The sequence below is a fragment of the Dromiciops gliroides genome, chromosome 3, assembly GCF_019393635.1.
Source record: "Dromiciops gliroides isolate mDroGli1 chromosome 3, mDroGli1.pri, whole genome shotgun sequence".
Classification (NCBI taxonomy): Eukaryota; Metazoa; Chordata; class Mammalia; order Microbiotheria; family Microbiotheriidae; genus Dromiciops; species Dromiciops gliroides.
In genome coordinates, this window is record NC_057863.1 from 351,346,076 (window position 1) to 351,368,838 (window position 22,763).

The 22,763-nt window shown below is 43.8% G+C and overlaps 4 non-coding genes across 4 annotated transcripts; 2 read left to right on the plus strand and 2 right to left on the minus strand.

The window, feature by feature from the left end:
• The first annotated feature begins 914 nt into the window (after window positions 1-914).
• On the plus strand, window positions 915-1,078 carry LOC122752173. The gene has a single exon (XR_006355967.1). It is a non-coding gene; the product is annotated as a U1 spliceosomal RNA (small nuclear RNA).
• A 931-nt stretch (window positions 1,079-2,009) lies between these two features.
• LOC122752013 lies at window positions 2,010-2,200 on the minus strand. The gene has a single exon (XR_006355823.1). It is a non-coding gene; the product is annotated as a U2 spliceosomal RNA (small nuclear RNA).
• A 7,982-nt stretch (window positions 2,201-10,182) lies between these two features.
• LOC122752456 lies at window positions 10,183-10,373 on the minus strand. The gene has a single exon (XR_006356189.1). It is a non-coding gene; the product is annotated as a U2 spliceosomal RNA (small nuclear RNA).
• A 4,183-nt stretch (window positions 10,374-14,556) lies between these two features.
• LOC122752457 lies at window positions 14,557-14,747 on the plus strand. The gene has a single exon (XR_006356190.1). It is a non-coding gene; the product is annotated as a U2 spliceosomal RNA (small nuclear RNA).
• Window positions 14,748-22,763: the final 8,016 nt, after the last annotated feature.

Consider the following 22,763-nt stretch of genomic DNA (forward strand, 5'->3'; position numbering starts at 1 on the left):
GTTTCTGTTACTGAGAAAAATAGTAGGTCCAATCTTTTATTCACCTAATGTTTCAGTGAACAGATTTACCGGTAGCTTGGATCACATGTTATAGGTTTTGTTTTTGTTTTTTGTTTTTGTTTTTTGCGGGGCAATTGGGGTTAAGTGACTTGCCCAAGGTCACACAGCTGCCCCTACACATGTTACATTTTTGACAGGGATAAATCATGCAGTACCTGGTGGTATGTAAAAGGGCAATGTGAAATCTAAAGAAGTAAACGTTACAGATGTAAAATTCAATTATGGGGGGCAGCTAGGTGGCGCAGTGGATAAAGGAACCGGCCTTGGATTCAGGAGGACCTGAGTTCAAATGCGGTCTCAGACACTTGACACTTACTAGCTGTGTGACCCTGGGCAAGCCACTTAACCCTCACTCCCCCCTCCCCCCCTCCAAATTCAATTATGAACCAGATCACAAAAGAACGTTATGGCGCACGCTACATGCAGACTACTAGAGACCTAATCGCTTCTCACTATGCTTTTCACAAGAGCTCCTGCAGAATACTGGCTAATTCCTCTTCTATGCTGGCAGTCTGTGTCGGAGCTCGGTCTAAGTTCTGCTGATCGGCCAATAGATGGCGGTCTCCAAGTGAAGTAGGTGTGACGAGTGACGTCAGTTAGCGACAGACCGTTATGCAGATGAGGAGACCTCCGTGGGGCATTTGCTCTAAACCGATAGTGTGTGTGTGGAAAAGGTGGATTTTGAGCGTGGGCCGGACCAGGGGGGTTGGTAGGGGTTGAAGCACTTGGGGGGTTTCGGGTATTGTGTGTGTGGAGCGTGTGTGATTGGGCATTGGGAGCGTCGGTTGAGTGAGTGATCGTGTGTTTAGAGTGTGTGAGTGTGTAGGGGGTTGTGGAGCGTGGGGTGGGCAGGCATACTTACCTGGCAGGGGTGATTCCATGATCACGAAGGTGGTTTCCCCAGGGCGAGGCTTATCCATTGCACTCCGGATGGGCTGACCCCTGCGATTTCCCCAAATGCGGGAAACTCGACTGCATAATTTGTGGTAGTGGGGGACTGCGTTCGCGCTCTCCCCTGATCTGCTGTTTTCCAAAAGTAGCTCGTGAACTCGTCCCGCGTCTGTTCCTATTTTCTTCCTTTAAAAATATCTCCAAACTAGCATTTCACTTCTTCCCCCATAACATGAAGAAAAGTGCGTGCGTCTGTGTGTCTTCCAAATCTAAAGTCTCCTCTCTGGGGGTCGATGCCTGAAAGTGGACAGAGCAAGCTCTCTACTAAGTCCATCTTCGGGGTTCAAATGCAAAAAGCATTTCCATCCAACAGCTTCCTTTTGTTGGTCCTTTCCATTGCAGGATGAAGTCGCTGCCCCAAGTAATTCTGGGCACTTAAGTACCAGCTTTTGTTTTCCGATTTCATGCGTTCTTTTCAATGAACAATTTAAAAAATTTCCCTCTCCCTAGCACCTCTTACTGCTGGGAAAACAAGACCCGGTGTGGCATCACTGGCCACAACAAAACATCAAACCCCAAAACCAAACCTCTCATTCTGCCGCCCGGAGTACGTACATCACATCACGTCTCGGGTAGAAGATGGGAAGCCTACTTTACCACCAGTCTCCTGGAATCTCAGTTGGTCGATGCCAATTTTGAACGTACACGTAGTAGTTGTGATGAATTCCTAGGCTCCCTCGTGTTTTGTTTGTTTTCTCAGATGAGTTTTCGTTACTTGCCATTCAATAGGATATCCCTGTTGTCGTAGGAGGGCCCAAGTTTTCATTTAAGTTTTAACACATCATCCAGAAATTAGGGTGTTGCGGGGGGGGAGGGGGGGCGGGGGCAAGGGGACTCGCGGCACGCGTCTGGCTGGACACACCCGTCTCGGGACCGTCTCTGGTCACCTAAAACTTCAAAAGAGTTTGAGCGGTAGACATTTTGAGCTCCTTTTAGTCTAGGGGAAAAAGCAAGATCACCTCCCACCTTCTTTTGTGTACGGAAAGTTGTTCCCCTAGGGGAAGGGCACCGTTCCCAGAGGCACTGCGATACCGGGTCGATGCGTGAAGTGGACGGAGCAAGCTCCTAGTCCATCTCCTGGCTTCAAAAATCCATTTAATATATTGTCCTCAGATAGAGGACGTATCAGATATTAAACTGATAAGAACAGATACTACACTTGATCTTAGCCAAAAGGCCGAGAAGCGATAAGCACCAAGCCTCGCACTCCCCGCACCCTTCTCAACAGCACCCTTTTCCACTCGCGCCCACGGCAAAACCTTGGACCAAGCCTCTCCCTCCCTCAGTCACCGCCTACGCCCGACAAAACGCCCTCCAGCCTTGAGCATTTACCCCACCAGACCGGCGTCGAAAAACACGCCGGAAAACGGACCTTCACCAGGCTGTAGCACTTTCTTCGGGCAAGGAGATCCTTTCCTGCCACCCAGAACCCCTTGCCTACTGGCTTGCTCCATATTTGCATAGCCCTCCTCCCTTTCGCACTTTCCCTTTCACTTCCCCTTCCTCCCTTTCTTCTCCGTCCTACAAAAGACGTGAAGGAGGGGACGCAAACATCAATGACCTTTTGAGTGCTATGATTTGAAGTGTGACCTAGACTTTTTTTTGTTTTTTGCAGGGTAATGGGGGTTAAGTGACTTGTCCAAGGTCACACAGCTAGTAAGTGTCAAGCGTCTGAGGCCGGATTTGAACTAGGAACTCCTGAATCCAGGGCCGGTGCTTTATCCACTGCGCGACCTAGCCGCCCCCGTGACATAGACTTTTTTTTTTAAGAACCCTATGTAATAGCCCTCAGATTTAACAGAAAATCTTTTTCTTCTCCTTTGTACGTTAAAATGTTCATAGCGGGGCAGCTAGGTGGCACAGTGGATAGAGCACCGGCCCCGGAGTCAGGAGTACCTGAGTTCAAATCCGGCCTCAGACACTTAACACTTACTAGCTGTGTGACCCTGGGCAAGTCACTTAACCCCAATTGCCTCACTAAAAAAAAAAATGTTCATAGCTATAAATAAATAAACAAACAAATTAATTAATTAAATGTTCAGAGCTGTCGGGTTTATAATAAAGAACAAATAAAATGAAACAAACAAACCAACCAACCTTTGAACGTTCAGTTTCATTGCTGATATTCCCGCCTCCAAAAGCCATCACAATATGCACTCATGTCTTCTTGGCCCTGATGCAGCTTGGACAGCGACTGGATGTTTGGAATTTTGTCTGTTCTGCCTGTCTCAAAGTCGGTGAATCTGTTTTTTTGGTTTATTTTTTTGTTTTGTTTTGTTTTGTATTTTTTTGGTGTGAGTCAAGTGGGGTAAAGTGACTTGCCCGGGGTCGCACAGCTAGTAAGTGTTGTGTGTGAAGTTGGATTTGAACTCAGGTCCTCCTGAATCCAGGGCCGGTGCTCTATCCACTGCGCCACCTAGCTGCCCCAGTGAATCTGTTTTTGAAGCTAGATAATGGGAGCCACGGGCACTCTAAAGGCTTGTACCATGCACCAGCAATGCCTTGGATCTATGGGTAAACATATTATGGTATTCCTTAAGCAGTGGTGTTAGTAGCCGAACATGGGACATTGGATGACTTGCAGAAACATTTATCACTATGTTTTTTGTTTTTTGTTTTTGTTTTTGTTTTTTAGTGAGGCAACTGGGGTTAAGTGACTTGCCCAGGGTCACACAGCTAGTAAGTGTTAAGTGTCTGAGGTCGGATTGGAACTCAGGTACTCCTGACTCCAGGGCTGGTGCTCTATCTACTGCGCCACCTAGCTGCCCCTGAACATTTATCACTATGAACTCAAGCTTCATGCACCGTTTGAGGAAACACAAATTTACCCAATACATGAGCTCACCATTCAACCAAAAGTGAACTCCTGCATTATAAAAGAGTTAAGAAGTGGGGGCAGCTAGCTGGCACAGTGGATGAAGCACCAGCCCTGGATTCAGGAGGACCTGAGTTCAAATCCAACCCCAGACACTTGACACCAGTTGTGTGACCCTGGGCAAGTCACTTAACCCTCATTGCCCTGCAAAAAAAAAAAAAAAGTTAAGAAGCTAAGGTAGGTGTGGTTACTGCATGATGTGCTTTTCCTGGGCCAAGACTTTGTGAGTCACTAATTTCAGGGAGACTTTCTCACTCCCTTCTGCTCCCAAATGGTAGCTGATGAACAGCAGGTATTCCCAGGAAGGCACATTCAAACATGAGATAAAGTTGCTGTTTCACTAACCAAAAAAAAGCAGCCTGCTCACGATCCAGTCGGACGATTGGCCGCCAGACCCAGCTTTGGATCTTGTCTTATTTTGTTTTTGATTTGTCTCCCAAAGAGAGCGATGGGAGAAATGACTAAACATTTCACTCCATGATGAACCATGGTGCCAGAGGCAGCAGTCAATGACGATAAATTAACCCTTCTGATATCTTAGAGTAGATATAGTGAAAAGTTAAATGTCTGGGGGAGATTTCAATTGTTCTGGATGGAATAATGGCTCTATCCGGGAGACGGCGATCATCCTTCAGGGACCACGCCATTGTTTAAATGACATGAAACTCTCAGTAGAATCAAATGTGCCATCACATTTTGGCCAGGGGACCACCCTGAGTGCTGGGTAAAGTCTAATTCTGGTGTCCATTTGGTTATGGCATCACTGGCTGAATTCCCCAAATGGACAGGCATTCTCCTGTCATAACAGAGACAGATTTGTCCTGGATACCAAACTGTGTGCAATTGTTCCTTCTCTTTAGAGACTATCTGGAAGGATAGCTACAGATGATGTTAATGTGATCACCTAAATCCATCTCTTCCAACCGAGGACATTGAACCTGTGAACGCTTCTTTCGAAGGAGATGGGGAGAATGGAAGGTGGCCTAAGGAGAGGTATCTGAAGTCAGTGGATGCCTCAATATTTGTGGCTGGTGTTTCAATAGAAGTCCAACTCGAACTCTGTTTTCCTTAATGGATGCTCTATCCATTTGTTCTGCTTTAAACCCAAAAATTAATTAATTAATTAATTAATTAATTGGCAACCCATTCAATTGACCTCTTTTCATGGAATTAGATAAATTCTCACGTCTCTTCCAAAAGTTGAGGAGTGTTTCACAAAACCTAACACCTAAAGTCAGAAGCCAAGAGAAAACAGTAGGTCCAGTAGTAGGTCTTCAGTAATTGATAGGTCAATTTATTTTCATTAAGCAATCTTATTTAAAAAACAAACAAAAAACAAAAAACAAAAACAGGGCAGCTAGGTGGTGCAGAGGATAAAGCACCGGCCCTGGATTCAGGAGGACCTGAGTTCAAATCTGGCCTCAGGCACTTGACACTTACTAGATGTGTGACCCTGGGCAAGTCACTTAACCCTCATTGGCCCTCCCCCTCCCCCCCAAAATAATAATATTTAAATGAGCTGAAGAATCAAATAGATAAAGAGGATTCTGAAGTTGCTCTTCTTCATCAATCTTCAGTATGTTTTAGTAGGCAACAGTGCAGATCTAAAGGGCCCTCCTAAGGGTCACCAGCAACCTAAAACTACTTCTCTTCATCTTCACCTTTACCCTGCAATACTTTCCCAAGCCATCATCCTTCCCTCTGGCAACACCCTCCTCCCTTCCCAATGCCAGTCCCTTGATGAACTGGCTCAACTCTGCAGTCTCCTCTGCTCTGGAATTCCTTGTCGACTGGGTCCACTACAAATAGATGCTATGTAATGGTTGAATAATCCTTCTACTCCTGCCCATGAGAATTCCCTCTTCTCCTCTCCCCTTCACTTCACTTGATTTCATATGGTGGCCATTCTTGCCAAGGCCAACCCCAAGATCTTCTCCCATGTCCCTTTAGGTCTTCTCCAAAACATGGTCCCATCACCATTCTATTTATCTCTAATCTTCAGTCTTATCTCTGTTTTCTAACACACCAACATCTCCTCCCATTCTGTGAACCTCAATATCATCAGAATTGGCTCAGAGGACTAACACACATAGTCAAGTAGGTATAGTAATATATTTTTGTCCTGTGGGAGGGGAGGGAGATGGGGTGGGGAGGGGAAGGAGGGAAGGGCAGATTGGGGGAGAGAGCAGTAAAAAGCAAAACACTTTTGAGGAAGGTAAAGATGTTCTGCATAACTGCACAAGTATGACATATTGAATTGCTTGATTTCATAGGGAGGGTTGAGGAGGGAGGGAGGAAGAAAAATTTAGAACACAGAATTAGCTCAAAGACCTTAAACTCATGAGAGTGGGCTCCTGGAGGGAATAACATTCACACCCAGTTGGGAGGAGTAACCTATTTAACCCTACAGGAAAGTATGAGGGGAAGAGGATAAGGAAGGAAGGAAGGGGGGGGGGGAGTGCAGAGTAGGGCAGGGGACAGTCAGAAGTAAAACACTTTTGAGGAGGAATAGGTTAAAAGAAGATAGAAAATAGAGTAAATATCATGGGAAGGGAATAGGATGGAGGGAAATAGTTATGATGATTGATTATAATGGCAAAATATGTTTGGTACCTATTTGCTGGGCTAATATGAAGAAAATTTTTTGTTAAGTTTAAGGTACTTTATTCAAGTTATGATGAACAGGATAGTATCAGGAAAACCTGGAAAGACCTACATGAACTGAAGCAGAGTGAAATGTACTGTGTACAAAATAACAGCAATAGCGTAAGATGATCTGCTGGGAACCATGTGGTTATTTTTCAGCAAGGCAATGATCCAATATAACCCTGAAGGACTTATGAAAATGGCAACCTATCTACAGAGAAAGAACTGATAGTATCTGAAAACAGATGGAAACACATTAAAAATTTTTTTTTCCTCTGACAATTCCTCAATCTGAAATTTTGGGGGTTTTTTGGACTGTTTTCTTTCACAGCCTAGCTAATGTGAGAATGTTTTCCATGACTACTCATGTATAACTTATTTTGAAATGCTTGAGTTCTAGTGAGTGGGGGGTGCGACTGGAGGAGGAAGAGAAGTTAGAACACAAATTTTTTAAAAATCCATGTTAAGATTTGTTTTTACATATATTTTGGAAAATAAAATTCTATTCAATTAAAAAAAATTAACATCATGTTATATCTTTCCTCCTCTTCTTAGGCAAACTCCTTGAAAAATCCACCTACATTCTAGGTGCCTATTCTTTAGTCATTTATTCATTCATATGTAATGTTGGGGCTAGAGTAATTATATCACCAATTTAAAGTAACTATGCTTTTTAAGTAAGTACACCTTTTGACTGAATCAAACAATCAGAAGCAAACATGAACAGTGCTTGTTTATTTCCTTGAATCAATCCAAGTCATCGTGAAGAAGATTGGGTCAGACTGGAGGAAAGTAAAATGGAATTTCCAACATGCCTTTAAGGAGCAAAGGGAGGACTGAGCTGTGCCAAAGGGAGAACTATGGAATAGACTAATAGTACTGGGCTGTCTATTCGCAGTTTAGTACCATAATATAACCTGCTGTTTCATCACTCAAATGTTTCCAGTAAAAAATTAAGTTTTGCCTCAACCACAAGGAGGGCAGAGTGTGTGTGTGTGTGTGTGTGTGTGTGTGTGTGTGTGTGTGTGTGTGTGTGTGTGTGTGAGAGAGAGAGAGAGAGAGAGAGAGAGAGAGAGAGAGAGAGAGAGAGAGAGAGAGAGAGAGAGAGAGAGAGAACTCACTACCTCTATCTGTGTGTTGGGAATTTTCCTAATTGGAGAGTCAGAGAGATTGTTTTGTGACCGATCTCACAATGTTCCCTCTAAAATAAGTTCCCTCAGGCAAATGAAATGATTTTTGTCAGATGTGGAATGGCCTTCTAGGTCATCCAGTCCAAAAAAAAATAATAATTCCATTTTATTTTAATTTCAGTTTAATTTTCTGTCTCCTTCCTTCCCCTCACCCCCAGTTGAGAAGGCAAGGAAAATAAAGCCCGTTTGAAACATGAATGCAGAACAAATTCTCACATTAGTCATGCCCAAAAGAAGAAGGAAAAGAAAAGAAAGGAGAGGGCAGGAGAGGAAAAGAAAGGAAATATTGCTTTGATTTGCACTCGATCACATCTCTATATGTAGATGGTGGATAGCATGTTTTCTCATTGGTTGGTGATTTGGAATTGTGATTGATCATTGTGCTGTTCATAGTAGTTCTAAGTCTTTGAAAGTTGATTACCTTTGCAAGATTGTTATCATCACATATATTGTTGTCCTGGTTCTGCTTGCTCTACATCAGTTCATACATGCCTTTCCAGGTTTCTCTAAAACCATTCCCTTCATAATTTGGGGGGGGGCAGGGCAATGAGGGTTAAGTGACTTGCCCAGGGTCACACAGCTAGTAAGTGTCAAGTGTCTGAGCCTGGATTTGAACCCAGGTCCTCTTGAATCCAGGTCCGGTGCTTTATCCACTGTACCACCACCTAGCTGCCCCTCCCTTCCTCATTTCTTACAGCACAACATGTATTCCATCCCATAAATTGTTCAGCCATCCCTCAATTGATGGGCATTCCCTCAGTTTCCAATTCTTTGCTATCACAGAAAGAGCTACAATAAGTAGTATTTTTGTTTACATAGGTCCTTTTACTTGTTCATTGATCTCTTTAAAATGTATAGATATAGTGAGAGTATTGTTGAATCAAAGCATATGCAGAGTTTTGGGGATATCGTTCCAAATTGTTTTTCAGAATGGTTGGACCAGTGCATAGCTCCACCAATAAATACTACATTACAGTACCTGTTTCCCCACAGTATCTCCAGCATTTGTCCTGTTCGTTTTTTTTAACTTTGCCAGTCTGATGGTGGTACCTCAGAAGTGGTTTAAAAATGCATTTTTCTAAGTATTAATGATGTAGAGCACTTTTTTCCCACATGGATATTGATAGTTTGAATCTGTTGCCCCCCACCCCCACTCCCACTCCCGAGGATAGATATGGAAACAAATCGTAGGAGATATTTTAAAATTATTTTCTCTTTATTTTTTTAATTTATTTTGTTGTAGGAGACAGGCAAAAGAAACCCCATTTTTGACAAAAGTGAACTGCAGTCAAGCAAAGGATAAAGGCGATCACAAATGATAAAAGTAGACACTTTGAATTACATGAAACTAAAAGGCTTTTTAATAAATGACTCCCGAACACATGAAAGATTGTCCCAACCAAATCACTAATGGAGGAAATGCAAATCTTCTTACCTTACTCCGAAATTAAAATAGTATTAGAAAGGTGCCACCTTTCTGGCATATTTGTCCTTATGACTTGTCTTCAATATACGTTCCCTCTGACCTTCCTTGGAACTCAGCATGAACTACAGGAGAACGGGTTTTCCGTGGTCTCCTCCTCTCTAGATGGAAGGAGGGGAGCGGACAGCACCCGAGGAGGCCTCTTCCTGAGCAGGGTCGTCCTGGAGCATCCACAGCAACCAGAACGATGTCGCTGATGCAGATGACGCACCTAAACTGAGCAATCAAGGGTTTCGGGGCAATAAGATCTTTTCGTTCAACAATGGCAAGGAAAAGCAGCACTTTTAAAAAGTAATTCTCTTTGGAGATCACGGCGTTCAGAAGAGGTAGGTGGTACAGCGGCTAGAGCGCTAGGCCTGGAGTCAGGAAGGCCCGAGTTGAAATCTGCCCTCAGACACTTAGTAGGTGTGTGACTCTGGGCAAGTCACTTAGCCCTCTTTGCCTTGGTTTCCTGGTCTGTAAAATAAGCTGGAGAAGGAAATGGCAAACCGCTCTAGTACCTTTGCCATGAAAACCCCAAATAGAGGTCATAAAAAATCAGACACAAATGAAAATGACCGAACAACAACGCGGCATGACATATTCTCCCTTGCTTTCAGTGAGTTTTCCACTGATATCTGATAAAGTGCAGGTAGTCCCCAGAAGAGAAGTGCGAACATGAGATGAACGGGCGTTTCATTAGCAAAGAGCACCCAGCTGGTGACCCATTAAGATAATTGGCAAGCAGACCCCAGAGGTAGACCGTGTTCTCTCTTGGCTGTTCTCGCTCGTCTCCGAAAGAAATCAAAGGGAGAAGGGACTCAAACGCAAGACTTTACAGAATCTCACCCCATAGCGAGTTTCCGGGGAGACTTAACCCTTTGCTGCGTAAATAACATCCTTGGAGATCAGGACGACACCAAACGCTCACTTCACGGCTGCACCCCGAACAGAGAACGAACTCGTCTAACTTTGGCGAACCAGAAAATTTCCCCGAAGGGAGGTGCACCGTTCCCGGAAGTACTGCAATACCGGGTCGATGCGTGGAGTGGACGGAGCAAGCTCCTATTCCATCTCCCTGCTCCAAAAATCCATTTAATATATTGTCCTCGGATAGAGGACGTATCAGATATTAAACTGATAAGAACAGATACTACACTTGATCTTAGCCAAAAGGCCGAGAAGCGATAAAGGACCCTCCGCCCACTCCCCCCACCCCTAAGCAGCAGCGACCTTTTACACACGCGGCGACCAACACGGCGTTCGCCAACACCCGCCCGCCCCTCGTACCTCCCACACCCGAGAATACAGCGCGGCCGCCAGACACACGCCTCCACACAACCAGAAGGCCGCCCCCAAAACACACCAGAAAACGGACCTTGACCAAAGTTGTGCACTTCCTTCGCACAAGAAGCCACTCTCCCGGCACCCAGAAAACCTTGCCTACTTGGAAACTGATCATTTGCATGCCCCTCCTCACTTCCGCACCAAGCCGACCAATGGTTTCCCTCTAGGGGGCGGGAACAAGCAGAAACTGCCCTCAGAGCAGAGAGCCCGGCCGGGGGCCGCTGCAGCGGGTCGGGAAGCTTCTTCTACAAACCTTTGAGCTTCCCTTCCCGACACTCCCCCTCTTCCCCTCACCTGGCAGGAAGGGGAACCGGCGCTTCACAGGCACCCTGTGTTGCCGGCTTCAGGGGTGCCCTTCTCCCCTGCCTACCGGTAGCAAAAACGATCCGCAGAATGGGTTCGGCGAAACCTGAAAGCAGCGGGTCTTAAACCAAAGTCCATAATCGAGCCGCATGGAAAAGATGCCAACTGCACACACACTCAGCAATCTCCAGCAAGAGCTGAATGCAGAGAAAACCTGAACAAACCATGAGGATTCTGACAAGGCATCTCAGGCAAAATTGTGGCAGTGCCACTGAGGAATAATTCTTTTATATATGGCGATCTGAGGCCATAAAAGCTAAGCAGATGATAGATCCATAAGGCAAACAAGGGTTAAGAGCTTGCCCAGGCATGCCCCGGTTGAGCAGTGGGCGAGGATCTTGTGTCTGAGGCCAGATTTGGGCTTGGGTCCTCCTGGGTCCAGGGCGGGTGCTTTGTCTACTGTGTCACCTAGCTGTCCCATGATGACATCTTTAGGGTAAAATCGAGGGGGGAGAGGGTTGCACTGCCGGACGGGGAAGAGGACGCGTAGAATGGGGGTGAAATCTCACTTGAAAGAAGCAGGAATTAAAACAACTCTGAGATAGCACCTGACACCTATCTGATTGCCTAATATGACAAAAAAGGAAAATAATAAATGTTGGAGAAGCTGTGGAAAATTTGGAACACTAATGCATTGTTGGTGGAGCCATGAACTTGATCCAACCGTTCTGGAGAGCAAATTGGAATTATGCCCAAAGGGCTATAAAACTGTGCATACCCTTTGACCCAGCAATACCACTATTGGGTTTTTTTTCCCCAAGAAATCATCAAAAAGGGAAAAGGCCCTACATGTACAAAAATATTTATAGGTGCTCTTTTTGTGGTGGCAACGAATTGGAAATTGAGAGGCTAGGGCAGCTAGGTAGTGCAGTGGATATAGTACTGGCCCTGGAGTCAGGAGGACCTGAGTTCAAATTCGACCTCAGACACTTGACACTTACTAGCTCTGTGACCCTGGGCAAGTCACTTAACCCCCATTGCCTCACCAAAAAAAAAAAAAAAAAAAGAAGAAGGAAATTGAGGGGCTGCCCATCCATGGGGAATGGCTGAACAAGTTGTGGTTTATGAATGTAATGGAATTCTATTGGTTTTGGGGTTTTTTGGTGAGGCAATGGGGGTTAAGTGACTTGCCCAGGGTCACACAGCTAGTAAGTGTCAAGTGTCTGAATCCGGATTTGAACTCAGGTCCTCCTGAATCCAGGGCCAGTGCTCTATCCACTGTGCTACCTGGCTGTCCCTAGAATTCTATTGTGCTGTAAGAAACGATGAGCAGGTCGATTTCAGGGAAACCTGGAAGGACTTGCATGAACTGATGATGAGTGAGATGAGCAGAACCAGGAGAATGTTGTACACAGTATCAACAACATTGTGTGTTGATCAACTGTGATAGATTTGATTCTTCTCAGCAGTACGAGGGTACAAGATAGTTCCAAAGGACTCATGAGGGAAGAGACTCTCCAAATCCAGAAAAAAAACAAAAAAAGACCTGTGGAATATGGATGCAGATTGAACCATACTAGTTCTTTTGGTTTTGGTGCTGTTGTTTTTCTTTCTTGAGGTTTTTCCTTTTTGCTCCGATTCTGCTCTTATAATATGACCAATGCAGAAATATGTTTAATGTTATTGTACATATATAACCTATATCAGATTACTTGCTGTCTTGGGGAGGGGGAGGGGGAGGGGGAGGGGGAGAGGGAGAGGGAGGTGAGAGGGAGGTGAGCGGGAGGTGAGCGAGGGACAGAAATTGGAAACTAGACATCTTATAAAAACAAATGTTGGGGCAGCTAGGTGGCACAGTGGATAGAGCACCGGCCCTGGATTCAGGAGTACCTGAGTTCAAATCTGGCCTCAGACACTTAACACTTACTAGCTGTGTGACCCCGGGCAAGTCACTTAACCCCAATTGCCTCACTTTAAAAAAAAACAACACAAAAACACAAAAAAAACAAATGTTGAAAACTATCTCTACATATAACTGGAAAATAATAAAATATTTTATAATTAAAAAAAGAAAAAGAAAGAAGCAGGAAAGGGCTTATGGAGGGGAGAGAGATGGGGGAGGAGCAGGGCAGTGAATGAACCTTACTTACACTCATCAGAATTGGCTCAAAGACCTTATTCTCACCAGAGTTGGCTCAAGGAGGGAACGACATATACACTCAATTGGGTGGAGTAATGTGTGGAACCCCCGCACGAAAGTAGGAGGGGAAGGGGATAAGGAGGGAGGCAGGAAAGAAGGGAGGGCAGAGTGGGAGAGGGGGCAGTCATAAGCAAAACACTTTTGAGGAGGGATAAGGTGAAAGAAGATAGAAAATAGTGTACTATCATGGGGGAGGGAATAGGATGGAGGGAAACAGTCAACAATAGTAACTGAAAAAAATTTTGAAGTAGAGGCAAGAGTAATGTAACATGATGATGATGGATGGATGGATGGACTGGTGATGATTGGATGAAGATGAGGATTGATTGATGAGGAAGACTGATTGATGAGGAGGAGGATTGACTGGAGATGATTGATGATTGATGATTGGTGGTGGTGGTGGTGGTGATGATAAAATAAATGTATGGTGCTTACCTTGCTGGGCTACTGTGAAGAGAATTCTTTGTCAGGTAAAAGGTACTATATAAATGTTATCTATTACGGTTGTTGCAAGAACTAACCTCAAAAACAAAAACAAGAATCAACCTCATGGGTTTATTGTAAGGAAATCTCTCTTTAAAGTACTATATAAATGTAATTTACTAGTTTAAAAAAAAAAAAGGTGAGCAAGATGCTATCAGAAAAACCCAGAAAGACCTACATGAGCAGATTCAACATGAAATGTATTGTATACAAAATAACAGCAATACTGCAAGATGATCTCCTGTGAATGATCCAAGACAACTCTGAAGGTCTTATGAAAAAATGCAGTCCATCTACAAAGAGAGAACTGATGGTGTCTGAATGCAGATTGCAGCATAATTTTTTTGTTAGTTCCTTTATCTGAAGTTTCGTTTATTTGTTTTATTTCACAACGTGGCTAATGTGGAAATGTTTTGCATGACTGCTCATGTATAGCTTATATTGAATTGCTTGAGTTCTTGGGGAGGGGAGGGAGGAAGAGAATTTGGAACACAAAGTTTGAAAAAAATTGATGTCAAGATTTGTATTTACATGTAATTTGGGAAAAATAAAATACTACATGTAAACAAACAAAAAAAGAAAGAAAGAGAGAGAGAACTTGGGGAAAGAAAAAAAAAAAGAGCTTGCCCAGGGTCACACAGCTAGTATGGGCCTGACACCAGATTTGAAAAGCGGCTCTCTGCTCTGAGGGCAGTTTCTGCTTGTTCCCGCCCCCTAGAGGGAAACCATTGGTCGGCTTGGTGCGGAAGTGAGGAGGGGCATGCAAATGATCAGTTTCCAAGTAGGCAAGGTTTTCTGGGTGCCGGGAGAGTGGCTTCTTGTGCGAAGGAAGTGCACAACTTTGGTCAAGGTCCGTTTTCTGGTGTGTTTTGGGGGCGGCCTTCTGGTTGTGTGGAGGCGTGTGTCTGGCGGCCGCGCTGTATTCTCGGGTGTGGGAGGTACGAGGGGCGGGCGGGTGTTGGCGAACGCCGTGTTGGTCGCCGCGTGTGTAAAAGGTCGCTGCTGCTTAGGGGTGGGGGGAGTGGGCGGAGGGTCCTTTATCGCTTCTCGGCCTTTTGGCTAAGATCAAGTGTAGTATCTGTTCTTATCAGTTTAATATCTGATACGTCCTCTATCCGAGGACAATATATTAAATGGATTTTTGGAGCAGGGAGATGGAATAGGAGCTTGCTCCGTCCACTCCACGCATCGACCCGGTATTGCAGTACTTCCGGGAACGGTGCACCTCCCTTCGGGGAAATTTTCTGGTTCGCCAAAGTTAGACGAGTTCGTTCTCTGTTCGGGGTGCAGCCGTGAAGTGAGCGTTTGGTGTCGTCCTGATCTCCAAGGATGTTATTTACGCAGCAAAGGGTTAAGTCTCCCCGGAAACTCGCTATGGGGTGAGATTCTGTAAAGTCTTGCGTTTGAGTCCCTTCTCCCTTTGATTTCTTTCGGAGACGAGCGAGAACAGCCAAGAGAGAACACGGTCTACCTCTGGGGTCTGCTTGCCAATTATCTTAATGGGTCACCAGCTGGGTGCTCTTTGCTAATGAAACGCCCGTTCATCTCATGTTCGCACTTCTCTTCTGGGGACTACCTGCACTTTATCAGATATCAGTGGAAAACTCACTGAAAGCAAGGGAGAATATGTCATGCCGCGTTGTTGTTCGGTCATTTTCATTTGTGTCTGATTTTTTATGACCTCCATTTGGGGTTTTCATGGCAAAGGTACTAGAGCGGTTTGCCATTTCCTTCTCCAGCTCATTTTACAGACCAGGAAACCAAGGCAAAGAGGGCTAAGTGACTTGCCCAGAGTCACACACCTACTAAGTGTCTGAGGGCAGATTTCAACTCGGGCCTTCCTGACTCCAGGCCTAGCGCTCTAGCCGCTGTACCACCTACCTCTTCTGAACGCCGTGATCTCCAAAGAGAATTACTTTTTAAAAGTGCTGCTTTTCCTTGCCATTGTTGAACGAAAAGATCTTATTGCCCCGAAACCCTTGATTGCTCAGTTTAGGTGCGTCATCTGCATCAGCGACATCGTTCTGGTTGCTGTGGATGCTCCAGGACGACCCTGCCCAGGAAGAGGCCTCCTCGGGTGCTGTCCGCTCCCCTCCTTCCATCTAGAGAGGAGGAGACCACGGAAAACCCGTTCTCCTGTAGTTCATGCTGAGTTCCAAGGAAGGTCAGAGGGAACGTATATTGAAGACAAGTCATAAGGACAAATATGCCAGAAAGGTGGCACCTTTCTAATACTATTTTAATTTCGGAGTAAGGTAAGAAGATTTGCATTTCCTCCATTAGTGATTTGGTTGGGACAATCTTTCATGTGTTCGGGAGTCATTTATTAAAAAGCCTTTTAGTTTCATGTAATTCAAAGTGTCTACTTTTATCATTTGTGATCGCCTTTATCCTTTGCTTGACTGCAGTTCACTTTTGTCAAAAATGGGGTTTGTTTTGCCTGTCTCCTACAACAAAATAAATTTAAAAAATAAAGAGAAAATAATTTTAAAATATCTCCTACAATTTGTTTCCATATCTATCCTGGGGGCGGGGGGGCCAGGGGGGGGGCCGGGGGGCGCGGGGCGCCGGGTAGGGGAGGAACAGATCAGAGGATATAATGTCTCCAACAGGAAAAACCAGATCAGACACAGACAGGAAAAATATAGTACCAGTTTCTTTGTCCCAAGAACAAGAAAGCATGAATCATGTGGAGACCCCTTCCAAAAAAAAGGATCTCAAAGACTCTCTCTTTCTTTTTTCTTTTTTTTCCGTGAGGCAGCTGGGGTTAAGTGACTTGCCCAGGGTCACACAGCCAGCAAGCGTCAAGTGTCCAAATCCGGACCGGAACCCAGGTCCCCCCCCCCCCCCCCCCCCCCCCCCGACCCCAGGGCCAGCGCTCCATCCACTGCTCCATCCACTGTGCCACCCAGCTGCCCCCTCTCTCTTTCTTTTTTATTTTCTTTTATTATTTTCCAGTTACATATTGCATATGAGGATCGTTTTCAACATTTGTTTACACTGGATTTTTAATTGCAAATTTTTCTTTTCTCTCCCCTTCCCTTCCCTCCCTCCTCCCTAAGACAGAAAGCACTCTGATATAAGTTGTATATGTACAGTCACATCAAACATATTTCTACATTAGTCATCTTGTGAAAGAAGAATCAGAGCACAAAGGAAGAACCTCAAATGAAAAAACAGTCCAAAAGTAGAAACAGTATGATTCAATCTGCATCCATAATCCACAGTTCTTGTTTCTGGATGTTGGGAATATTTTCTATCATGAGTTCTCCGAAACTGTTTTGGATTGTTGCACTGCTGAGAAGAGCCAAGTCTATCCCCATTGTTCATCACACGATGTTGCTGTTACTGTGTACAGTGTTTTCCTGGTTCTGCTCCACTCAGTCAGCATCAGTTCATATAAGTCCTTCCAGGTTTCTCTAAACTCCTCCTGCTCATCGTTTCTTACAGCACAATAGTATTCCATTACATTCATATACCACAACTTGTTTAGCCATTCCCTTACTGATGGGCATTCCCTCGATTTCCAATTCTTTGCCACCACAAAGCGAGCTGCTATAAATATTTTTGTACATGTGGGTCCTTTGCCATTTTCTATGGTCTCTTTGGGATACAGACCCAGCAGTGGTACCAGTCGGTACGAACAGTCCCATAGCCCTTTGGGCCTAGTTCCAAATTGTTCTCCAGAATGGTGGGATTGCTTCACAGCTCCACCAACAATGCATTGGTGTTCCAATTTTTCCACAGCTTCTCCAACATTTATTATTTTTCTTTTTTGTCATATTAGCCAATCTGATAGGTGTCAGGTGGTACCTCAAAGTTGTTTTGATTTGCATTTCTCTGGTCAATAGTGACTTAGAGCATTTTTTCCTATGGTAATAGATAGCTTTGACTTCTTCATCAGAAAACTGCCCGTTCATACCCTTTGACCATTTCTCAATTGGGGAATGACTTGGATTCTTATAAATTTGATTTAGTTCTCAATATATTTTAGAAATGAGGCCTTTATCAGAAACGCTGGCTGTAAAAATTGTTTCCCAGTTTTCTGCCTCCCTTCTAATTTTGGCTGCATTGCTTCTGTTTGTACAAAAGCTTTTTAATTTAATGTAATCAAAGGAAGACTCCCTCTTTCTAACAGTATATAAGGTTTCTTTGCTCACAGGTTACAGGGTGTTATCAATTTCATTAGCATGATGCAAATCAACCCCAAAGCAAATACTATAACAAGAATGGATGCAATGCAAAGCAGTTTTAACCATTTCAGTTATAACAAGTATGGAGGAAATACAGAACCACTATGATAAGATTACATGATTCCAAAAAGGAGATTGGCAAGGATGAGGATGCCCAGATGCCCCCACAAGATAGGCCCTTACTATCCTGGGGAAAGAATTCACCAGGAAGGGACTTATAGCTTGTTCAGTTTGGAGTTTGGTCAAAGGGCATTTTGCTCCTATTAATCCAGGGTTTCATAAAATACTTTTGGATAATTAAGGCAGCTCCATCAAATCCAGATGGTCCATACATTCATCTTAACACCCCCTAGCCATAACTTTAAAAGCCACCCGATCAGGTTCTCTTCTCAATTTTAATTTTTAAAAATATTTAACATTTAATATTCAATTCTGCTATGCATTCTGTGATTATCCTGGCATCTGGGGTTAGGATGTTCACCTCAACCTAACTTCTATCTGACTGCTTTCTAATTTTTCCAACAATTCTTGTCAAATAATGAGTTCTTTCTTAGGTACCATGCTCTTGGATTAGGCTTCTAAAAATGACTTAAGATATCGATACCTTTTGATCCAAAAAACTTTCTGCTCAAGGAGGTCAGACAGAAGGAAAGTTGGCATATAAACCAAAATACATGTAGCAAAACTTGTTATAGGGGCAAGAACAAAACAATCACAACTGAAAGCTGCTGAATGGTGATGAGAAAGTTTGGTGCCAAGGAAGAGAACTGAGAAAACAGATCACCCAACTTTTTTACAAAAGTCTGGGGTGGAGGGTGGCAATAGGTGTGGAACGAACACCCACATACACGAATAGGCAGCTTTCCCCCTTATGGTAGTTAACTTCATTCAGGTGTTTGTTTGTTTGTTTTTCCCCTCTCTTCTTATTCTTTGCTATATGAGATAGCCATATGGGAAGGGGACCAGGACAAGCTAAGTATGTATACATATACATACACACATGGAGTTAAATAGGTGATGTAATGAGAAAAGATATCCCCAAAAATCAATTTCAAAAATATTGTAAAAAGAACTTACCCACCAAATGGAGACCAATTTCCTTAGGAAACCCATCATTTTGTTGTGTTTTGCTTTTCCCTTAGTCCAGGCCAAGTATGGAAGGCAAAGGAAGGGTTTTTTGTTTTTGTTTTTTTAACAGCACTTGATCAGTGGTTCCCAGAAGGATTTTATGCAAAATGATGGTGACTGTGAATATAAAGTTTTGGTATCTTCAGTTATCAGAGATGTGCTCCATGGATGACAATTATGGAAAGGCTTGGTAAAATCTGACTGAAGCATTTGGATCAGTGCCACACAAAATTATTGGTTGGCTCTGAAACAATTGAGATCCTCAGGAGACTGTACTAGGACAATATGACTTTTATTTAAAACAATGTTTTCCTCTGGCTGTTGCTGTACAATGCAGGGTTGCCCACAGAGCCAATGATTAAATTCACTTTGGAAAGAATCATTTGGGCTTTGACTAAGATAAGAATGGACCATAAGATGTACGACAAGAAAGAGGACGTCTTGGCCCACACAATCTTCTAGCCTCTTCACAAAGACATTCTTAGGTGCTGACACTGTAAGTGAGGTTGGCTGTTTCGAGGATAGGACTTCAATTTGAAGGCAAGAAACTGGCATTTTTACTAAACAGTGGTCAAAAACAGTGTAATTTCCAGAGGGTTTAGGATCCAGGACAAAGTTGTCTCATGTGACAGAGGACAATGCTTATATTTGGGAATGCCCATGGGGTACCATACTGCTCAAGCAGCCAGCCAGTGATGCCATGGCAAAAATGATGGCAGAATAAGACCTGATTGAGCAGTGAGGTATGGTCCCTGGACCAAAAAAAGGAAAAAGGGATTCTGTCACATTCATTTAACTTAGCAATTCATTTCATTGGTCTTTGTACACAGCACAACATAGAGAGAAGATTCAATATAAAACCATGAATTTCCATTTCAGACTGTTTACTTTTTAAAAAGGTGTAATAGGGGGCAGCTAGATGGTGCAGTGGATAGAGCACCGGCCCTGGAGTCAGGAGCACCTGAGTTCAAATCCAGCCTCAGACACTTAACACTTACTAGCTGTGTGACCCTGGGCAAGTCACTTAACCCCAATTGCCTCACTAAAATAAATAAATAAATAAAAAATAAAAAAGGTGTAATACCTTCTACATATTGTTTTCAAAGCTACCCTGCTTCTCTGTGCTTCCTTCTAAGTTTTATTTTATGCTCTGCAGTTTAGGAGCATTGCAATCTTTTAAATAATGAATAATCCAGTCTTAGGCACTTGTCAGTTACTAGCTGTGTGACCCTGGGCAAGTCACTTAACCTTCATTGCCCCGCAAAAAAAAAAATGGGGTTTTGGGGGGCCTCCCCCCTGCTTGGGGCCTAGCTGGTTTCCCAGGGCCAGCCCAGAGTCTGTAGAATTGCAAAAGAAATGTAGATTGACCTTCCTGACAACCTAAAGGAAGTTAACTCACCTGGGTGACCCCCCCCCAAGTCATGTCAGTCAGTGGACTTCAATGTTACTGGCCAATTAGCTTGTATCAATGTGCAGTGACCCACCTCTACCTGAGAGAGGATAAAAATCCTTGGGGAGAGGGGGATAGCTCTCTTCTCTTCTCATCTCTTTTCTCAATGTCTCTCTTGGCTGGGATGCTGAAGGAGGTAGCCGCGTGGGCCCCCTCTCTTCTCTCTCTATCTAGGTATATAGGGATTCTGAATTCTGGAGCCATGTGCTCTCTCTTTACTAACATGTAATATGCTTTAATACATGCTTAATGCCCCCATACTAGTGCAATAGCCTCTAATTTACAAGTAGCAATATATCAGAAACCCCAGCTAAGTTCCCCAATAACTTAGAACAGGGACAGGCATCCCCCCAATATTTCAAATGACACATAGCTTAACTCTGTTATAAGACTAAAATGAGACACTTGTCCATCATTCCATAGTTAACAAAAAATGGGTTTGCTTAGTCATAGCAAGAGGACAATTTAATAAGGATACACGGGGCAGCTAGGTGGCGCAGTGGATAGAGCACCGGCCCTGGAGTCAGGAGTACCTGAGTTTAAATCCGGCCTCAGACACTTAGCACTTACTAGCTGTGTGACCCTGGGCAAGTCACTTAACCCCAATTGTCTCACTAAAAAATAAATAAATAAAAATTAAATTAAATTAATAAGGACATACATCAAAGAGCTCCAGACTTGATTCAGCTGAGTGAAGCTCCCCTGCCTTAAGTATCAGTGGGTATCTGGTCATCCTCTTGGTTGTTTTGTACTCTGGAGTCCAAGAAGTGATATCAGTTGCTGAGCCTTTAGTCCTCTGAGCAATCAAGACTCAAACACAGCAAGAACAATGAGGCAACATCACCAAGACTTTGAGGAATGCCCCACCTCCCCCAATCACCTGAAGAGAAGGCATCCATAGGGCCCAGATTGTTGGTGCTCTTCATTTTTGTGGTTTGTGACCTGGTGGTTTTCTAAGTTATTCAGAGTGTCAGGATGGGCATGTGAAGTGACTGACCTTAAGAATTTTCATTCTCATGTGCATTATAACTTGAACTCATTCCCGGTTTAAACTCATACCCTGTTTTAAAAACAGTACTGGAAAGAATCCTGCCTCAGAATGACTCTTCATGTCATCATCTTTCATGTGCATTCCAAGGTTTCTGGTTCATACCACCATGTCTTGAAAAGCACCACATGTATAAAGCAATAAAATGTGATTATTGATCTACCAAAAAACAGGGAGGAATAAAGGAAGGAAATGAAGAGAGAAAAAAAGATCCTAATTTGCAGGAGGTGGGGGGAAGGAGAAGAAAATTAACATATTACTTGCAAGAACTTGTATACGAATGTTTACTACTTTGGATTTTTGTAACTGGAGGTCTCAGCCATCATCTACAAATTGATATTTCTTGCTAGAGAACTTATAAATGCATATATTGTTAAGCTGAGGCCTCTTCTACTTAATGTTAGGATCCTTCTAAAATTCCCTTGTAAAGTCCTCCAATCTGTATCATTCTACATTCTTTGTGGACTCTCAAAGGAAAGTAGTAATTCTGAGGATAAAACTCATTTTCTCTCCCAAAGATCAAGCCACTTCTCCCTGCACATCCTAGCCAGCAGTGGTGTTGCCAGGGACTAACAGGAGAGATTATGTTTGTTTTCACTCACCCCAACCCTCCCTACCACCTGATTTAAAATCGCAGACCTCTGGGGCGGCTAGGTTGTGCAGTGGATAGAGCACCGGCCCTGGAGTCAGGAGTACCTGAGTTCAAAACCGGCCTCAGACACTTAACACTTACTAGCTGTGTGACCCTGGGCAAGTCACTTAACCCCAATTGCCTCACTAAAAATAAAAAAAATAAAAAAAAAACAAACTGCAGACCTCTGCACTGCCTAGGGAATTGGTGGCAAATCACCTTTTGGCACTGCAACACCCTTCTAAGACTCTTGGATCTGGGGGTGGGGGGGTGGCCCTCTGGTGTTCACCTTGTCTTCCTTCCTTTTCCTTCTCATGTCACATATTCTGTGGAGCCCTAATCTAGGAGATTTACCTGAGGAGCAGCTCATCTCCTCTTCAGTCATCCCCAGACCTGCTGTACTGCTTACAAAGAACCTCCTTAAAAAAGGATTTGTGAATTCTATATCTATGACCCCTTCCTTCCTTCCTTCTGTCACCTGGGAAACTGGATCTGAAACATCTCTCTGTGAAAGAATTACTCACATACATGGTCCAATCAAAGTTTAGGTAAAAGTTCTTATTCTTTGCCACTAGGGGATATGGCTAGGAGAAGAAGTCTAAACTTCAATTCCTGGGGAGGAGCAGATTTATGGCATGTTCCTCCATCAGCCAGAGTAAAGACACTGCTTTTATAGGAGAATTGGGGGAGACTTGAAACTGAAAAGTTACAGCTGTTGGGAAGTGGAGGTGCTTGAAACAGTTGGGGGCCAGGAGGTTATTGTCACTACCTGGTCCTAGTCATGTAACGAGAATAT